This window comes from Pinus tabuliformis, chromosome 4_2 (assembly GCF_031772625.1).
Source record: "Pinus tabuliformis cultivar Carrire ecotype Pingquan chromosome 4_2, CPIR1, whole genome shotgun sequence".
Classification (NCBI taxonomy): domain Eukaryota; kingdom Viridiplantae; phylum Streptophyta; class Pinopsida; order Pinales; family Pinaceae; genus Pinus; species Pinus tabuliformis.
Genome location: NC_142304.1, coordinates 974,248,255 through 974,269,494, shown reverse-complemented (window position 1 = coordinate 974,269,494; position 21,240 = coordinate 974,248,255). Strand labels below are relative to the sequence as shown.

Genomic DNA, 21,240 nt, shown 5'->3' with positions numbered 1-21,240 from the left:
ACTGCATTGGGAAGCTTTGGCCTTTTTCATGAAATCTTATATACCAGTGATATCCAGCTAATCCAGGCCCCACCCATGGGTCACAATGAGTGAGGTCAGATTGACTTTTGAAGACTGCGTTTTGATGAATCCACTTGGTACGGCCTACTACCGACTACCGGGGTGATTGCTTGCGTGTACACCGTGTGAATGAGCGATGCCCATTCAATTCATCGTTTAAATGTTCACCATAATTTGGATAAGCCCCATTCAATAAACATACTCTCTCAAGGAAGAAACCCTGCTCTGCAAGATCGCATTGTTAAAGTTCTGAATTCGAGGGTTTCAGCTTCTTTTGTGGCTGTGCTCCGATCTGATTTTCATGCACTCGATACCTTTGGAAAACGTTTAAAGTCTACTGGACGGGTTACAAAGTCGTTGAATGCTGGACGGGATTTATTTATTTATTTTATGATAAATCTTAGACAGAGCACCTGAACCTGCTTGTTCTACCAGGCCTACATGTAATCTCGGATATTGCAAGGTATGTTTTGTCTCTGAGTGCCAATATTTTGAAATAGTTACAGTTTCCACATGATTTTAAATTTTTGAAAGGAATGTGTAAATTTATGGAAAGTATTTACAACGAACGCTTAAATCTTTTGGTCATTTACTCGATAGATCCTTAGATCGGTGCCATGCCATAAATCGCTGAGCAAATTTGATCGAATAAGCTAAATTTAGGAAATTGCAAGACAATTGGCCGATCTTTGCTAATTCTGGCCAGCTTTACCCATAAATATTGCAATTTACATGTATTTTTTCATCCGAAATATTACATGTTTGTGAATGCTGTAGATTTTACTTTGGAAAAAAAGGAAAGAAAAAAATATTTTCAATTACATGCGACCTTGAACGTATAAATTTACGAAAAGCGCTCACCGCTGATGTTTAAAGTTTTCCCTTTTAATTTTTAAAATTCTATTCTCTTCTAATTTTTAAAATTTATTTCTTAAATTGTTGGATATACCTTCTGATAGCGGCATTGCTTAAAGTGCCTCGTCATATTTGATGAGTCCCCGAATTTACTCGATACATTAACTAATGTTTGAAATTTGTATTTGTCAAATTCTAACTACGGCCAAATTTGCCAGCCAACATGTCATTTACCTGTATTTTCCATAAGCAAATGTACTGTTTTAATGAATCTTGAATTTTCTTTTATCTGTGAACAGTTTTTTGTGTTCGTGAATGGTGAACTCTTTTTGTTTTCTGCACAATCTTATATTTCTCATATTTTTAATTTGGAAAATGTCTAAATTTATAGAAAACCTTCCTTGAATCTTGCTAGACAAATGGCCATCTGTGCTAGTTTTACATGCGAATCCTTAAGAAAAAATTAATCATGTCCTGAGAACATTAAATTTCAATATTCACAGAAAGGACAGTATTTCTGAAATTGCCCAAGATCTTGATCGGTTCACGGGGTTCAATAAATTATTTCAGATTTTTATTTAAGCTTAAGAGAACCTACCTAACTATAAAGGAAACCCTGTTCAAAGAGTATAAAAAGAAAAAAGAAAAAAAAAACTTCTAAGAATAGAATAGCAATTTGTTATTAGAATACGTAAATCTTTTGTTTTATGATTATTTTTTTGCAAGATGCTACATTTGATCATAGTTGCAGAGCCGGATTTATGAAGTTGTAGAACATTATCTGGAGGCGAAGGCGCACAGTAGGGCTCTTAACGTCCCAATTATCTCTGGAGCGGAAGGGCGTCCTTGAAGAACCAGAGCGCGCACCAGAGTGCAAATGTTTACCATCTGACATACGCCTGATTTATGGGGTATGAGGTGAAGCTTTCTGCAGGCTATTTTGACTGTATTGTCTGGTAATTGGTATGTTCTTTCACTGGCTGTCATTTCTGGAGGTTTTTGCATATGGGGACTTGGTATGGTGAATCAGTTTACCCTATATTTTCTCTACCAAGGACATATAGGGCATGTATAGCATGCTCATTTAGAGTTTCTTGCTTTCGGAATTGTGTCATATATTGTTGATATTTGCCCTCTCGATTTATATCCTTCACTGCATTTTCGTTATTCACTTTCATCCACTGGGTCTGAATCAATTTGGAATAATTGGTCTTTTATCTCTTCCGGGGAGGGTTTTTGTATGAATTCAAATGTTTTCACTTTGCATTGGAACCAGTGCACCAATTCTTTTTTTTATTACCAGACCTTGCAAACAATTCGGGTTTCGTATTTGCAACCACTGGATGACCTGTGTGGGATGTTATTGTTGCTGTTGTTGTGAGGGGTTGTAGTATTTCCATTCTACCTGTCTTAGAAGTTATTTCCCCTTCTGCTTACCACTGGCTATGGTCTTTGACTTTGGTTTTTTCCAGAATTCTATATTTTCTAGCGGGTTTCAAAATCTTCGGGGTTGGTGGGTGGCATTTACTCCTTGGATCACTCGCATTTACACCCAGTTGTCATTCAAACACTTTCCCATGTGATCTGGGGACCTTGTACACCGATCCACATCGGGTTGTTTATTCCTTGTGTCAGTATACCATCGTTTTGCTCGTTTAGGATGTCCTTTTGGCGGTGATCTCTCCCTTGGCGGGATGTGGGCATTATTCCCCGCATGCTCCTCTTCCTCGTGAATGTTGCCTACCCTGTTCTCGAGGTTTGGGGTGGTATTTCCGGGACATTTTTCTATTACTTTCTCAACTACCTTTTGTACTTTTCATTAATTTTGTGAGGGTGGCCCTTACGGGTTTTACTTTTTGTGTTTAACTTTTCAAATTGGGGTATGGAGGTTCTTGATTCCGACACTTCTACCAACGAGGTTCTCATTCGGGCCACCATGGATGTTGAGTCACACCTTTTGCATTCATCTGGGGTTGATCGTCGAGGTGGCCCATGATCCCTCGATGCTTGGCACACTATCCTAGGTGATGCTTAGGTGCCAGATGGTGGTCACATGTCCCTTAATCTACAGGGTGGCGAGCGTGCAGTTTATGATTGTCGATCCAAGCATCGACAACACTCCATCAAGACAACCACCCGGCCTCTTGCTCTGGCTTTGGACAATGCTATTTTGATTGATCGTATTTCTAGTTTACAGAAGTGTGCTCTTGTCGGCTGGTGGTATTTCACGGAATTAAGTGATTTTGAGATGAGAATTTGGGTGGAGAGGAAATGCAAATTTATGCTGGGATATATGCTGACTATTGTGAGCCTGTTGAGGGGTTGGTATAGCTTTCACTTTCTCAGTCAGGGGTATTTGGCAAAAATCAAAGTTGTTCCATGGATTAATGGCAAGAGTTTCCTAGTGCTACATATCTGGTACATTGGATACAATCCACTTAACAACACACCACAGAACAAGCTTATCTGGGTGAAATTGCATGAATTACCAATTAAGCTTTGGACAAAACAAGTTCTTATGGATATTGGTAATGCCATCGACAAGTTTGTTTATGTTGATCCACGCCGTTTGTGGGCACCTGACAAACATGTAGCTTAGATCCTGATTGAGAAGGATTATCAGGGGGGTTTTTAGGACCATATTGAACTTCACTGGGGGGGGAGACTCAATTATCTCAGAGACTCTGGGGTGTTCCCTTCAGATGCTCATACTGTCATCATATTGGGCATCTGTTGGCCCAATGTCCACATTGGTCGGGTGGCCGTATGAAAGGATGGAATTGTTTTGGTGCATCGTTGAAGTTGCAATCTGGCAGAGGTCATCCTAGGATGAGCAATCAACATGGTTTTACATCTCGGCATCATTCAGGTATTCTCCATGGCTCTCATTCTTTCTGTCCTCATGCATTTGGCTCCTTGATAAATGATTTCTCACCCATCACGGTACCATCATCTCCTATATCCTTTGTGAAGTCTGTTTTCCTAACCCCTATAAGTCCTGTTAAACATATCTGAAAACCCTCACCAAGATCTATTCACCCTTGTCAGGAAATCTTGGCTCCTTTTTCGACACCATTTCTGTTTCACAATGTTCCCTCCATTTCCCATATTATATACGTTCCATCTCTGTCACCCTCTCCTTTTCCTAATCAGGTCAAGGCACCTAGAAATAGCGTCACTCTGCGTAACTCGCCATTGGACTCTCCGACAAACTCTGTTGGAAGTGACCTGGATTTTTTATTACAAAGAAAAACACTGGACTTGTGTACGCTCACTATCCATAAGCCATTTGGCACCTCATCTCCCCACATTAGTCCAACCTCTATTGGGAACATTACTGTCCGGTGGAAACAGAACTGTGGAAGCCAGCGTTTTCAGGGACGGCCCATGCCTATCCCACTTACCTCTCCTATGGATCGATTTCTGGTTGATGTACCTATTGCTGACATCCCCCCCTCAGTAGTTAGGTAGAGAATAATAATGAGCTTATTAGTTTAATCTGAACCATTGGAAGTTATAAGAGTAGAATTAGATATTTTGCTTATCAAATAAAAAGAAATAAATGGTCAACAAACTGAAATGCACCCAATAAATGAAGTGAAAATGATAGGGTAAATAAAGGGTAGATAAAAGGGGTTTTGAAATGCATAAGGTTGCTAGCTCAAATGCACCTTCATCATGCTTATCTTGTGTTTCATGTGCAGGAGGAATTATCAAAGAAAGAGGACATAAGTTGTATATTACTTTGGGTATTTACCCTAAAAATTATATATATTTTTAGGTTGAATACTAAAGCTCATTCACCAATTTCCTCTCATTTTTCTAAACCCCTTATATGTCTAAATTATTAATTTCCCTTCATTACTCCATTACTTTTCATTCCCTAATATTTTTCCTCTTCTTGATTCCGAAGGACCATTCCCTCTTCATTTCCCCTTGTAAAAATATCCCTTCCCATTCATTTTACCTTTTCCCTTATTTCATCTCATTTTCCCTTGTAAACCCACTAAAACCCCCTTATCCTAAGTTTTAAAAAGTTAAAACGTATCAGACCCCGTTGAAAAACCCTCCCCGATACCCTTTTAACTCATCCCAAATGTTTTTCTAAACTCTCGCTCTCATATTCCCCAAACCCTTTATATTATTCTAACCTATAGTCTTTATACATTTATTCCCACTTTATATATTTCACCATCCCACTACATTATATCCTCGATCCCTAAAAACCTTTGCATATGGGTTATAACCCTTTGTCGTATAACCCATGGTCCCCACTTCTATTTTAAATACTTATCGCATATATTGCTTCCTGTTACATTTTAATTAAACCCAACCCCACACCCCGACTCATCCCTCGCAACTCTGCCACGCGATAACCCTCCGATCACCCACCTTTGGATCCAAACGGCTCACATCCCATATCGCGCGCTCCGAAATCCGATCTTTAATATCTCAAAAGCAAGCGAGATTTGCAGTTTTCCCCGCTTGCCTTTTTGCTACGTGGCAACCCCATGTTATATCGCATCCTCTGAAAAAATACCACCCTACCACTCAAAAGTGGTGTGATGAACCATAATACCGCCTCCCCACATAAGATGAAACCGCCTACTATTCAAACATTAACCCCGTGCCCAAAGGTTAACCACTGTTAGTTAAAAACCAAAAAGCTACCATTTCTATTCTTTTCATTGTTATTGTGTTGCAAAGAACCTCTGCCAACCAATTATAAAGCCCAGAAACTCTGCTCAACTGTTTTAACCCATTTACGACGAGAAGACGTTTCAAACTCTGATTTGAAGCAGCATAAAGACCATTGAAGCCTCAAAAAGCCTCCGTTGCCCTTAGAGAACTTGTCTACATACCAAATCTTTGTTTTCCAGGTATTCCGGAAGTACTAGAAGGCCTATACTTAAGCTTTGCACAACATTTTTAATGAGTTAATCAAGTTAACCAATTAAAAGCCTGACCAACCTAAATCAAGCCATTGTTGCACCCAAACCCTTTTTTGCAGACTGTATTCATCTCTCCAAACGTCCTAAGCCTACTCCTTAAGCCAAATAGTGATTAATTCAATAAAATAAACAAATCTATGGCTTCCCAAAGCATTTTGAATGAAAAACCCCTGCAAACTCCTCACCTGAATATTGACCACCACCCATTGGCCGACAGAGATTTCCATATCAAAGATACAACGTCCCCTAGCCATCTATTGAAACTCACTGCTAGGGTAAAGACAAATTCCTCAACCAGAATGATGATATTCAGTTATGGGATTCTAATTTACCTAAATACTTGTTCCCACAGGTATACTAGTTCCCTGAAATCATCCACCTATGCCAACTTTGCTATATCCCAAGTCAAAGAGCCATAGTCTCTCATAACCAGTAGATTTTATTCACAATCACTGTAGAGTCAATAATTGAAATGTTGCAGACCCAGCCAAAGCCTAATGAAACCCCATTTTCTATTGAAAACTTACTTGATATGTACTTAAAGCTGGACCTTCCCAAGAGATATCAAAATTTTCAGACTTTCATCCTAGAAGAGGCTCATATTCCTACATACAATCCTCCATACTCTGCCACCATTTTCTATGAGAGGGCCAGACAGATTGTAACCATGTTGTCTTGTACTCTAGGATATACCACTGATGAACATGTAGATGAGCCTATACTTGGTTTCCTTTCTATTTTTTCCCTAGGAAAGCCTTCAACTACAGTTTTCAATTTTGCCTAGTTCTTAGCAGACAGAATCCATAGATGAGCCTATACTTGGTTTCCTTTCTATTTTTTGCCCAAGAAAGCCTCCAGCTACAATTTTCAATTTTGCCCAGTTCTTAGCAGACATAATCCATGGTCAATTTATCAGATTTCCAGATGAAAGAGTATTCAAATATTCTTCAGTATTGTTCCATATGTTTCTATACTTCCAGTCAGAAAGGTTTACAGTTAACATCCAAAAACTGGACACTAAGGGCCATCCTAGATCTATTATCTTTTCGACACCCCAAATCCAAAATCCACAGTTTTCAGTTACAAGGAGTTCATTGATTCATTTGTTCACCCAGTGGTTAACATGCTAAGCAATAGCAATCAAACCAGGGTCAGTGATGAGATAAAGAAAGTCTTATAGTTGTCCAAACACAGTGGAATAGGGGACTGGTATTTATACCAGAACCACATTGAAGTAAGGGTGTATGGATGTCAACTCACTCCATATAAGCTGCCCAAATATCTCCCCATGAGGATATTTGCATTAGAGTATATCAGGGAGATCATAAATTCAGATGATGTGAAATTTATATCAGCTAGGAAGAAAACACAGTTTAAAATAAAAAACCAACTTGGTTCTTTTATCTGCAATAATAGGGAAGCTGGAGAAGAAGTAGAAAAATGTTTACAAGAAATGAAGTTCAGTGATAGTTTCAAATGGCAGTGTGATCTTTTAGGTGTCATAAACAAACTGAGACTCAAGTTTAAATTGAGCCCTTTTATGCATGAGTCCAAGACAGAGTTTAAAGATGAAAGAGTAGGGAATTCTTCATTGCTCCCTAGTTTCGATTAACCTCTTTCATTTCCCTCATTATCTAATTTGAGGAATCCTTAATTGCTCCTTGACCCTGATTGAAAAACCACTTCACCATCCAACATAAAAGATATGAATTTACTCAGCTATCATGCCCTGTGAACATTATCTTTAAAACTTGATTCAGTCCCGTTTTCTTGACATTTGGACTCCATGTCCCAATGATAAAGAGACATTCATCTATCCATCTAAATCAGCGGTTCCACCACCCAATCAAATCAAAACCCAACCAAGCTTAAATTACTAGCCTAAAATCAATTATTCCAACCAAGTTAAGTCATTAAGAGAGAGCCCTCTCTAAGCAATAGGAAGGCTAGATCTTGATCTTAAAAGTAGATTTGTGGTTACCTCTATTATTTATTTAAACACAAGATGACAACCCTAGGGAAATTTTAGAGTGATAACAGTAGGTAGGCACTCAAACACTTTAAGATTCTGAAGTGAGATGGATAAGACCAGTGAGGTGCTAGAAAGAGCAAGACAAGCATGTGTTCTTTATAAACTGAAGAAACTAGACAAATTATGAAGATTTCCCCAAAAAAGAGCATGTAAGATGTATTCTTCTCATCAACTTGAAAATCAACATATCATAGAAGTGAACTGAAACATGGGAGTACAAAACATTCAAACATATGAAACATAAGAAGAAACTATGTCAAAATTCCATACCATAGGTATTCTATCAAAATAGCTGCAACTCATTCATTAAATTCTGCCAAATACTAATTACACTAGTGTCTCTGATAAATAGCCAAACTTCCAATTGATTCCAACCTATAAAATGACTAAGAAAATACATAATATAGGCCTAAAAAAACCTCATCATAGGCTCAGGGGTCGAATCCATGAGAGGAGGAGCTGTTGTAAGAAAAGTTGAACTGGTAGCTAGAGTGTAGGGTGGTCAAAGTGACTCATCCCTCACTCTAGAAAACTGATTCATTACATGCCACATAGGCCATTTAACTGATGTATCTACCCTAGATAAAAGTAAAAACATAATAATTACATCATCTAGATCAATTACATGAGTGAAACTTGAATTTCCCATAGGTAAAATTCAACTTGGAGGGAAATAGTGAAAATAGCAGAAGACTGTCAAACGCATAGTGACCTAGTCAAATGCATAGAGCCAATGTCAAACGTGCAACGACCTCTTTAAGCTGACTTTTGACTGCCTTCCTAATGTCCAAATCTATCCCAGGAGAGCTCATTGGAAAGATTATCCTACCTAGTTTCCAAAAATTCCCTTGGTTTTGAAAATGGGCTTGATTTTCCCCTCCAAAATTGCAATCTCCAAAGACTACTCAAATGCGCAGTGACTAGGCTAGAAAAGAAGCAGAAATGTGATTTTTTGGTATTTTTGGACCCTTTTGGCTTACCATTTTAGCTCCAAATGCTCAGAAAAAGTACATGGTGCATGTCCTCATCATTCTGAATCCAAAAATTCTGACCATTTGCTCATTGGATGCTCCAAAAAAGCGCGCAACGCCCAAGGTGTTGCGCATTTGGCCATGATGGTTGTGCCAAAATTTCTCAAAAAATAGAGAAAAACATATCTTGCCAAAATTGTTCAAAAATGGCCAAAATTGGTGGGGTGATAGCTGGCTATATGTTTGAGGCATGGAGTGATGCCTTTACAAGGATATCCAGCCCATTTTTCTCCTCTTGGTTGGTCAAGGCCTTTATTTTTGCATGAGCTCTTTTGAGCTTGGCCCTTGCAATTTTGTCTCTCATGGCATAGTGCTTCGACATCCTTCTTTGAATACCATTGTCCTTTTTAGCCTTATCTAGGAGGTTCTCCAAATGACCATTTACCTTCTCAAGCCAATATTCTCAGTTTTGATTTACCATCTTGGAAAATTGCTCATTCAAGGTGAGCTCATTGGCTAGTTCTTCCTCCCTTTTCCTTTCGTGCTCCAACACTCTCTTTAGGCCTCTAGTCCTTAGCCTTCTTCTTGGCACCTGTTCATCAAGTTTCTCACCATACTTCCCATATGCCTCATCAAGTAAGGCATTAGCCCTTTCAGCATCTCTCTTTTCCTTTCTGAGTTGAATCTCTATGAGCTCATGTTTGACCTCAAACTGCCTATTTTCCTGCTTATAGTAGGAAATGATCCATTTGGCCCTTTGCAAGTTGACCTCAAGCTCACCTATGAGTGAATTCTTCTCCTTGATGACAATAGTTGTGCTTTTACTGTCATCATGCTCATTTGAGTCAACTAACTGAAAATCATGCTCTATCTCATGGAGGTCTTCCTCCTGCTGCTAGATCTTTGCCTCTACAACTTTTTCCTTACCCTTTTGTACCTGCTTTGTCGATGAAGAAGGCAAGGCCCCTCCCACAATTAGTGGGGAAAAAACTTTCCTATGTCCTCTCTGATAGGTATGTGCCAAGGTACCTAAACCAACCCTTTTGGGCTTGCTGCTCTCACCATGCTCAATATGCTCTTGCCCAATGCCTTCATCTCTGCCAGGTGAATGAATAGGCTCATGAAATGGTGATGATGGAGGTGATGGTGTGGCTAACTCATCAGATGAAGATGAATGATGTATGGACTGAGGTGGAGGAATGGAGGTGGATGGATGAGAGGATGAAGGTGGGACTGTGAAAATGTCATTGGATATGAAATTGTCCCATGCAATGTTAAGCTAATCAAGGAAGCGTAGGACTATCATCTTGATGAGAGAATGGTGAAATATGTTATGCATTTGATGATCATGATCTTTCCTTCTGGAAATGTATGACATCTTGTCGATATCCAGGTAAAGATAGTAGGTCAGATTGAGAATTCTGACTCTTGTAAAATGCATGAGTAACCGAATATGATAGGAATAGAGCCTAGAAAACCTGCCCTCACATGTGAAGTACTTCATGATGATTCTTATCATAGGAACATGTCTGTCTAGGAGGTAAGAGAAAGGGAAAATCCTCCTTCTTTCATTCTTGTGGCTGGGTTTAAGATATGGCTCATAGTAGCAATAATCCAACTCTGTCTGTTTAAACCATTTTTCCCCAACATTTGGGATCCCAATAGCAGTTGATATGATAGAAAAAGATATAGTAAAGGTGACACCGACAACGGTTGCTTGGTCGTCATGGAGGTTGATGATGAATTGTCTTTTCAATTTAGAATGATGTTGGATTCTTTCCACCTTCTCAGAAAACTCAAAACATCCCATACGTTTGAAGCTTATGATAGTGATGGGAGATGCCATGAGCTTTCTAGTGTTGGTTGGCTCATATCTGATGATTCTCCCTCCTTTTTTATATTTCCTCCTCTTTTGTTTTTCTTCCTCACTCTAACTTCTGTGTTCTTCTTCTGCCATGATTTGTTGTTGTCAAAACCCTAGGGAAATGATAGAATGGACCGTGGGTATGGGAAATGTGGAATGATGTGAGGAGAGATGATGAGGAGGAGATGGGGATGTGTGGAATGAGGGAGGTGACATAGGATAGTTGTTAAGTGAGGGGGAATTGTAATGAAATCTAGGAAATGTGATTTGAAATGGTGGGAATGTATTACTAGGGTTTAATCTTAGGAATAACAACGAACAACTTAAACCCTATGTAGGTAAATAATGGAGTGAAGGAGTGAGTAAATTTGCCACCATCCTGATTTTCTGAAATATATAATGACCAACTTGGAAACTTGGTGGTGATGGAGGGTTTTTAGCATGTTTTGGATCCTTCCAGGCGAACGTGCAGTGGCCAGGGGAAAGGCGCAACAACTTGGTCAAATGCGCAGCGACCTCTACAGGAGTGCAACACCATTGTAAATAACACTGGGATCTTTTACAAACGTGCAACGACCCAGTCAAATGTGCAGCGACTCAGCTAAACACGCAACGACCCTGCTAAACGTGCCCTCTTGCTCTGTTTTGCCCAATTTCACCTTAAAATCGATAAATTTCTTTTGCTGAGGAGTTCTAAGAGTGCTAAAGTGCAAATGAAGCTTCATTGGTGTGTTTGAGAGCCTTTATACTTGGATGAAATATAATTTATGAGTTTCACACCCACTTTCTAATGTTTCTTGTCATTTTCAAATTTTCAATTTAATGCTTTTTTACTTTTTTGCTCTTGACAGGTGGATGATGCTTTGGCAATCTTGATTTTTGACTTTTGCTTTGGGATGCTTTTGGGAATGGACTTGAGTTTTATTGGAACCTTGGAAACCCTAATGACCTAATGAAACCTTGAAAAACCCTAAAAGACCTAATGAGACCTTAAAGGACTAAATTTCAAGATGACATGACTGATGTTATGGCATGATGTCATTAACTTTATGGACAATGGATACTCAGCAAGGTTGAAAAGAGCCAGCAAGGGGTAAATTTCTAAAAGGAGTAAAGGAAACGCTAATTCAACCTTCAGTGACCAAATTTTTGAATGACAACCTAGTGGAATGATAAAAAATTCAGAATGGGACCCTAATGTGATATGAAAAGAGGATTTTTTTTTTATCATTGATGGCAGTAGGCAAACACTAACACTAACATCGGCCTTATTCTAGATGGAAGCTCATTGGAGGTGTCAAGAACACTATAGCCCAAGTGCCTAACCATGTGGGCCAATATGGTTAAAAACTAAGAACCAAACTGATCACTGAAAACTTCAATCCAAACTATAAGATCATCAAAGCCTTAGGGCCTTCTCCTCGGGCTTCAAACCTTGATGAATTTTGTTGTCACTGGCTAAAAATTGAACTTGAAAGAAAGTTGCTGCTGAAACGAAATCCACACCCTACTGTATTCTAACTGTTGAAAATGACTGCTAAACTAGGTAAAGGAAAAATGCCAATGAAGCCAATTAAGCAACTTGATATGTGATTGTCCTCTATTTACACTATCTACAAAAACCTTGAAGTTGGCAACTCAACATACAAATGAATATGAAAACTATGATTTCAAACAAGATAACCATCATGATCTAATGACTGCAACCAACTAGTAAAATGATCTTGAAAATCATGTGCAAAGGACATATCTTGATGATCAATAGAAATATCAAAACCACTGTCAATTGAATTGTTTCCTCGTCATGAGCCAGAGACAACACATTGACATGTTCCTCCTCTTTTTTCCCTTCTTCCACCATTGTTGATTGGGTGAAATTATCCTTCCAGTGTAACCAATCCAGTAGATGGTTACTTACTGAAATTCTGCTCTCACTTACCTCAAGCAGGTAGAATGATGTATATGTAGGAAACTCACAATGAAAATTGAAACCAAGATTTATGCTAATAAAAAAAACAACATTCATCTTCTCCAATGCTTGCAAACGACTGTCCAAGGGATCTTGAAAATTATGAATCATTACCATTTTTGAATCAATAAAAGGAGAAGAATAAGCATTATTTCCATATGGTTGTAACAAATTAGCAAAAGGATCCTCCATAATATTTTCAATAGCATAAGTGTCCATATCTATAGGATCTGGGGCAAACTCCTTTTCATCAACAGACCTTTTATTTTCTGAACCTAGAGGAAGATTTGTATATGCAAGGGGCTCTAAACCAACTTCTTCTTTATCACTGTTCTCCTCTTCATAGCCACTTGGAAACTGGAAAGACTGTACAATAACATCATCATTCTTAATGGATGGAATATGGATTTTGCAAATTAAGAATATGATTTATTTCTTCTTCAGTCGAAGGAGGAAGTACTCTTTGTTTTCTTTGGACAAAACAACAATTGTCTTCTTTCCCTCCTAAAATTTGACAAGAATGTTGAATATCTTCATTAATTTCAAGCAAAGGAGTATATAAATTTTCATCTAACTTCTCATTCATTTCATGTGATTCCTTTTGACTATCAAGATGCAAAATTCCTTCATTTACAAGCAAAGAGGAAGCTACTGTATGCTGACTATGATCTTGTGTATCAAGGTGACTAGCTTCTTCAGACTGTTGTTGAAGGGAAAAATCAAAGAAGGCTTCAATGATTTCTTCATCATCCATACATTCGATATCATCACTTTCAAGATATGCAATGAAACCTTCACTATAATCACAACAGCTTTGTAAAGAAATAAAAGACTTCACATAACGGTTGGAGAACACATTATGGAAATACTTTAGAGAACATAAGATTCCTTCTGGTAACCCTTCATACCATGCCCTAGCTTTATCTTCAAGGATAGCCATAAACAACTTCAAGAGACAGTCCTCAAGAAACTCAACTCTTAGTCTACATACATTTAAATGAAACCTTACTAAATGCAAACTAGCATCATCTTCTTGTACATTTTTAAATATAGGAAGATTTGTAAACTAGACAACATGAGGCGTAGTATTTGGAAATCTAGGGATCTGAGATCGATCCATAGGAGCATACCTAGGATTTCTTCTTGCAGTAGAAGTCATCTTGACAATAATGACGTTACCAAGAAGGTTTTCAAACTACTGGTTCTTGAAAAGTGGAGCCTCCATGAAGTACTAATTTTCCGGATCTTTTAGTTAATGGAGTCGCCAGGTGAATGGTACAACCTTCCTATGTGTCAGACCGTTGTTCACCATCAACAATTAGATATAAATCATTGTCATTCTTTCCCAAGGAAGATAGAGCTTTCATCCTCAGCAATGGTGCCAGTATGTTATCACTCCTTCGGATCTCCAAGACTGAGAAAGAGTTTGGCTGAGGTAACCACAAACCATTCTTTTGACTTGATAGCTAGCCCTTCCAAGACGGAGAGGTCTCTCTCCAGAGGATTACAGATAGGAGGGCTGGATAGTTTTGGGTTTTAGGCTAGATGTAAAGTGTAGAGGGTTGTTTGATTTGATATGATTAGGTTGTTTGGAAGAGGATTAGGTCAAAGAGACTAGGTTAGGGAAAATAAGGGTATGATTGCAGACATCTGATGGAGCAAGGTAGGTAGGAACTCAAACACTTTAAGGTTCTAAAGTGAGATGGATAAGACTGGTGAGGTGCTAGAAAGAGAAAGACAAGCATGTATTCTTTCTAAACTGAAGAAACTGGACAAATTATGAAGATTTCCCCAAAACAGAGCATGTAAGATGTATTATGCTCATAAACTTGAAAATCAACATATCATAGAAGTGAACTGAAACATGGGAGTACAAAACATTCAAACATATGAAACATAAGAAGAAACTATGTCAAAATTCCATACCATAGGTATTCCACCAAAATAGTTGCAACTCATTCATTAAATTCTGCGAAACACTGATACACTAGTGTCTCTGATCAATAGCCAAACATCCATCTGATTCCAACCTATAAAATGACTAAGAAAATACATAATATAGGCCTAAAACCAACTCATCTAGGCTCAGGGGTCGAATCCATGAGAGGAGGAGTAGTTGCAATAAAGGTTGAATTGATAGCTAGAGTGTAGGGTGGTCAAAATGACTCATCCCTTACTCTAGCACACTGATTCATTACATGCCACATAGGCCATTTAACTGATATATCTACCCTAGATAAAAGTAAAAACATAATAATTACATCAATTAGATCAATTAAATGAGTAAAACTTGAATTTCCCATAGGTAAAAGTCAACTTGGAGTGAAACAGTGAAAATAGCAAAAGACTGTCAAACGGGCAGCAACCTAGTCAAACGCACAGGGCCAATGTCAAACGTGCAATGACCTCTTCATCTAACTTTTGACTGCCTTCTTGATGTCAAAATATATCTTGGGATAGCTCATTGTAAATCTTATCCTGTCTAGTTTCCAAAATTGCCCTTGTTTTTCAAAATGGGCTTGATTTTCCCCTCCGAAATTCCAATCTTCCAAGACTACTCAAATGTGCAGCGACCAAGCTAGAAAAAAGGAAAAAAGGTGATTGTTTGGTAGTTTTTGACCCTCTTGGCTGACTAGTTTACTCCAAATGCTTAAAAAACGTACAGGGGTGCATGTCCTCATCATTTTGAATCCAAAAATTCTAACCATTTTCTCATTGGATGCTCGAAAAGAGAGCGCAGCATCCAAGGTGCTGCGCGTTTGACCATGTTGACTATGCCAAAATTTCTCAAAAAACACAGTAAAAATATCTTGCTAAAATTATTCAAAAATGGCCAAAATTGGTGGGCTGACAGTTGGATATATGTTTGAGGCATGGAGTGACGCCTCGGAAAGGATATCCAACCTCTTATTCTCCTCTTGCTTGGTCAAGGCCTCAATTTTTGCATGAGCTCTTTTGAGCTTGGCCCTTGCAATTTTGTCTCTCATGGCATAGTGCTTCGCCATCCTTCTTTGAATATCATTGTCCTTTTTGGCCTTGTCTAGGAGGTTCTCCAAATGACCATTTACCTTCTCAAGCCAATATTCTTGGTTTTCATTTACCATCTTGGCAAATTTCTCATTCAAGGTGAGCTCATTGGCTAGTTCTTCCTCCCTTTTCCTTTCTTGCTCCAAAGCTCTCTTTAGGCCTCTAGTCCTTGGCCTTCTTCTTGGCACCTATTCATCAAGTTGCTCACCATACTGCCCATATGCCTCATCAAGTAAGGCCTTAGCCTTTTCAACCTCTCTCTTTTCCTTTCTGAGTTGAATCTCCATGAGCTCATGTTTGACCTCAAACTGCCTGTTTTCCTGATTATAGTAGGAAATGATCCATTTGGCCCTTTGCAAGTTAACCTCAAGCTCACCTATGAGTGAATTATTCTCCTTGATGATAATAGTTGTGATTTTACTGTCATCATGCCATCTGAGTCAACTAATTGAAAATCATGCTCTATATCATGAGGTCTTCCTCCTACTATTGGATCTCTGCCTCTACAACTTTTTCCTTACCCTTTTGTACTTGCTTTGTCGATGAAGAAGGAAAGGCCCCTCCCACAATTAGTGGGGAAAACACTTGCATATGCCCTCTCTGATAGGTATGTGCCATGGTACCTAAACCAACCCTTTTAGGCTTGCTGCTCTCACCATGCTCAATATGTTCTTGCCTAGTGCCTTCATCTTTGCCATGTGAATGAATAGGTTGATGAAATGGTGATGATGGAGGTGATGGTGTGGCTCACTCATCAGATGAAGATGAATGATGTATGGACTGAGGTGGAGGAATGGAGGTGGATGGATGAGAGGATGAAGGGGCCTCTTGGCCATGCTGAATAGGTGGGACTGTGAAAATCTCATTGGATATGAAAGTGTCCCATGCAATGTTAAGCTAATCAAGGCGGTGTAGGAATATCATCTTGATGAGAGAATGGTGAAATATGATATGCATTTTATGATCATGATCTTTCCTTCAGGCAACATATGACATCTTGTTTATATCCCGGTAAAGATAGTAGGGCAAATTGAGCATTCTAACTCTTATAAAATGCATGAGTAACCGAATATGATAGGAATAGAGCCTAGAAAACCTTCCCTCACATGTGAATTACTTCATGATGATTCTCATCATAGGAACATGTCTATCTAGGAGGTAAGAGAAAGGGAAAATCCTCCTTTCGTTCTTGTGGTTGGATTTAAGATATGGCTCATAGTAGCAATAATCCATTTCTTCTTGTTTAAACCATTTTCCCCCAACATTTGGGATCCCAATAACAACTGATGTGATAGCAAAAGATATAGTAAAGGTGACATCGGCAGTGGTTGCTTGGTTATCATGGAGGTTGATGATGAATTGTCTGCTCAATTTAGAATGATGCTGGATTCTTTCCACCTTTTCAAAAAACTCAAAACAACCCATATGTTTGAATCTTGTGACAGTGATGGGAGATGCCATGAGCTCTCTAGTGTTGGTTGGCTCATATCTGATGATTCTCCCTCCTTTTTTATATTTCCTCCTTTGTTGTTTTTCTTCCTCACTTTTACTTCTGTGTTCTTCTTCTGCCATGATTTGTTGCTATCAAAACCCTAGGGAAATGGTAGAATGGACTGTGGGTATGGGAAATGTGGAATGATGTGAGGAGTGATGATGAGGAGGAGATGGGGATGTGTGGAATGAGGGAGGTGATAGAGGATAGTTTTTAAGTGGGGGGAATTATAATTAAAGCTAGGAAATGTGATTTGAAATGTTGGGAATGTATTACTAGGGTTTAATCTTAGGAATAACAACAAACAACTTAAACCCTATGCAGGTGAATAATGGAGGGAAGGAATGAGTAAATTTTCCACCAACCTAATTTGATAAAGTATATAATGATCAACTTGAAAACTTGGTGGCGATGGAGGGTTTTTAGCATGTTTGGGCTCCTTCCAGGTGAACTCGCAGTGGCCTGGGCAAAGGCGCAACAACCTAGTCAAACGCGCAACGAACTCTACAAGAGTGCAGCTTCGTTGTAAATAACATTGGGATCTCTGGCAAATGTGAAATGACCCAATCAAACGCACAACGATTCGACTAAACGCACAACGACCCTGTTAAACGTGCCCTCTTGCTCTGTTTTGCCCAATTTCACCTTAAAATCGACAAATTTCTTTTGTTGAGGAGTTTTGAGAGTGCTATAGTGCAAATGAAGCTTCATGGGTGTGTTTGAGAGCCTTTTCTTTTGGGCGTGGTTCACGGACACCTTCGTCAACGGGTGGCGCTACGTCCACTGGAAAAATCTAGGCTTGACTCCCCACAGCCTACTGCAAGACCTGACCCCAAGAGCTTTCGGGAATTGATCCTATGACCTCCCATTTGGCGAGGCCCCGTATTGACCGGTTGGGCTAACCCTTGGGGCTTGTTTGAGAGCCTTTATACTTGGATGAAATATAATTTATGAGTTGCACACCCACTTTCTAATGTTTCTTGTCATTTTCAAATTTTCAATTTAATGCTTTTTGACTTTTTTGCTCTTGATAGGTGGATGATGCTTTGGCAATATTGGTTTTTGACTTTTGCTTTGGGATGATTTTGGGAATGGAATTGAATTTTATTGGAACCTTGGAAACCCTAATGACCTAATGAAACCTTGAAAAACCCTAAAAGACCTAATGAGACCTTGAAGGACTTTATTTCAAGATTACATGACTAATGTGATGACATGATGTCATTAACTTTATGGACATTGGATACTCAGCAAGGTTGAAATGAGCCATCAAGGGGTAAATTTCTAAAAGGAGTAAAGGAAACCCTAATTCAACCTTCAATGACCAAATTTTTGCATGACGACCTAGTGGAATGACAAAAGATTTAGAATGGGACCCTAATATGATATGAAAAGAGGATTTTTTATCACTAATGGCAGTATGCAAATACTGACACTAACATAATGCACCATTAATTTATCCTCCTTGAGGCACTCCTATATACCATTCTTCATAATTATCCTCATAAATCAACCTTTGCATTTTGTTGATTGCATGCGACAATGATGTCTCCTCCTCCTTAATGACAGGTTCTTGGTTCTTGGTTGTTTCCTCACTCTTGATTTCTTTTGGCCTCGCTTAGACTAGCCAAAATAGATGAATTCTTCTTATCAGCCCTACTTCCACCATCTTCACACTTATTTGCTCCACGAATATACAAAACATGTGGTTTCCTCTCTCTTCCCAATTTCCATTGGTCTCCAATCCATGTCAAAATATCTTCAAAAGTAATCCAATAAAAATTCAATAAGAGAAGACACAACCAATCAATTATACCTTTGAGTTTACTCCTCCTCTCACAAACATGCAGAGTTTGAGCCCGAACTCCTTCATGGACTTCTTCCACACCGTCTTCACGAGACATTTCTAGATATTTATCTTTTGTGGCAGTTCCTTGAGATTGTTCATCTTCTAAATTCGTTGCCTCGTGTTGTTCTTGACCAACATAACTTTGCTCCTCCTAACTTTCTGCATCTTCCATAAATTCTTTCTCTTGTTCAACTTCATAGTATTTGGTACCTACGAATAAAAACTCATACAAACAATTAGATTTTAATGCATTAAATTCTTTCTCCTCATCTAATTTCATTGACATCCTTTCCTTGTGTTGAGATAAGCACATCATCATCTCATCACTGTCATCTTCCTCTCTTAGGATTGATCCTTGTTCCAGTTAACAAAAGTGAACAACCTCTCCTTCACGCTCAGTTCTCCTGAGTTCATTCTCCTCTAATGAAGCACTTAAGCTATGCTTCAACCTCTTTTGCAACAGAGGCCATTCCACCTTCTTCTTTCTTAACACCTAACCTTCTATGTAGTCTTCTACCCTCTCTTCTAGCAATTGTAGCATTATGTTGACTCTTTCTTTTAAATCAACCATTTCTAGCTCAAATTCCCCTCGACCCATTCTTCTCTCCATGCCATTTTATTTGGCATTCTTCTCACCTCTTCAAAAAATTTATTGCTCTCTTTGACTCCTCTTTGGGGACTTCTCGTGTCCTCCTCTCCTTTCCAACCTCAACCAAAATATCACTTTCTTTATGTAGCCTCTCTGATGCAGGTCTTTTGCCACAGTTCCCTAACTTTTGTTGCCACATGCTACAACTCAAATGACCAATTATCTGTTAAGGTTCTTCCACTTATGAAATAATTGTATCTCACATCTCTTCACACTTTGCACTTGGTTGGGATTTATTCCTTTTCTCCCAACTCCTCTTTGTTGTAACTCCCTCCTCTACGCTCATCTTGATCTTGGTTTAAGGTTCTTCCACTTATGATATCATTGTATCTCGCATCTCTTCACACTTTTCACTTGGTTGGGATTTATTCCTTTTCTCCCAACTCTTCTCTTTGTTGTAACTCCCTCCTCTACGCTGATCTTGATCTTGGTTCATTAAGCTTGAACACTCTTCTCTACTATTTTTGTAACTCCCTCCTCTACTCTCATCTTGATCTTGGTTCATTAAGCTTGACACTCTTCTCTACTATTTTTGCCATCAACTTTATATATATATATATATATATATATATATATATATAATGCATAAATGGATTCAACCCCTTGAAAATCTTTTGCATACATGGAATAAAATAGCTTAAACATGCAATTCCAACAAATATTTGCTTCATTCAAAATTAATTCATAATAAAAGGATCAAAATGTAAAATAATGATAATTGAAATGCTATAACAATAATAAATTAAAATTTCAATTATTTTATATGGTAAATAGTCATTTTATTATTATTATTATTATTATGATTATTATTTTCAATAGTATATAATATGTAAATCGTTGACATTGAAATAATTTAGTTAACATGAATATTGAGATATTTTATTTATATATTGCATTGTTCGATATTTTTTTTATTAATATATTTTTAAATACATTTTAATATTATTTAATTTTACATATATATATTTTTTCTTATGATGCACATTGAATCTTTTAATTTAATATTTTTTAAATGCGACATATTAATTTTATATTAAAAATTCAATGAATTACACATCTCCCTTTTGTTAGTGTTATAAGAAAGGAATTGGATCTTTTTCTTTCAATTACTTCTCTTTGTACATTGAAATATTTTATTTTTATTCATATATATGTGTTTATGTTTTTCCTAAAATTGATATTAAAATAAACTAGTTAACATTGATATTAAAATGGTTTATTTGTGTATCCAATTGAAATATGAAAATAAAAATCGCATATAAATAGTATCAACCTTATTTGTCTTTTATTTTAATTATTTGAAAGAATTTTAAAAAATGATATAAAATTATCTTATAGCCTATTGACAAGGAAATATTTTATTTATAAGTGTGAGTGAAATATTTTTACCATATCTATTTTGTATTCAATTGTAATATCAACAATTGGCATGCACAGTGATAGTGTGACTGCACTTTATAATAGTTTTAAGTAAAACTAACGAAATACGTATATTTGTATTTTTATTTTGATTATAGCTT

At 37.8% G+C, this 21,240-nt stretch overlaps 1 protein-coding gene across 3 annotated transcripts in view; it reads left to right on the top strand.

Moving 5' to 3' along the window:
• The first annotated feature begins 106 nt into the window (after positions 1-106).
• LOC149172879 (disease resistance RPP13-like protein 4) overlaps positions 107-21,240 on the top strand; it is a 57,379-nt gene continuing 36,245 nt past the window's right edge. Inside the window, exons 1-2 of one of the 3 annotated variants that reach the window (XM_089424454.1) lie at positions 107-523; positions 1,661-1,878. The gene's annotated coding sequence lies outside the window, so the exon portion shown is untranslated. Of the gene's footprint in view, positions 524-1,641; positions 1,879-21,240 lie in introns of all 3 variants that reach the window. The other 2 variants (XM_089424455.1, XM_089424453.1) reach the window with 2 other exon arrangements.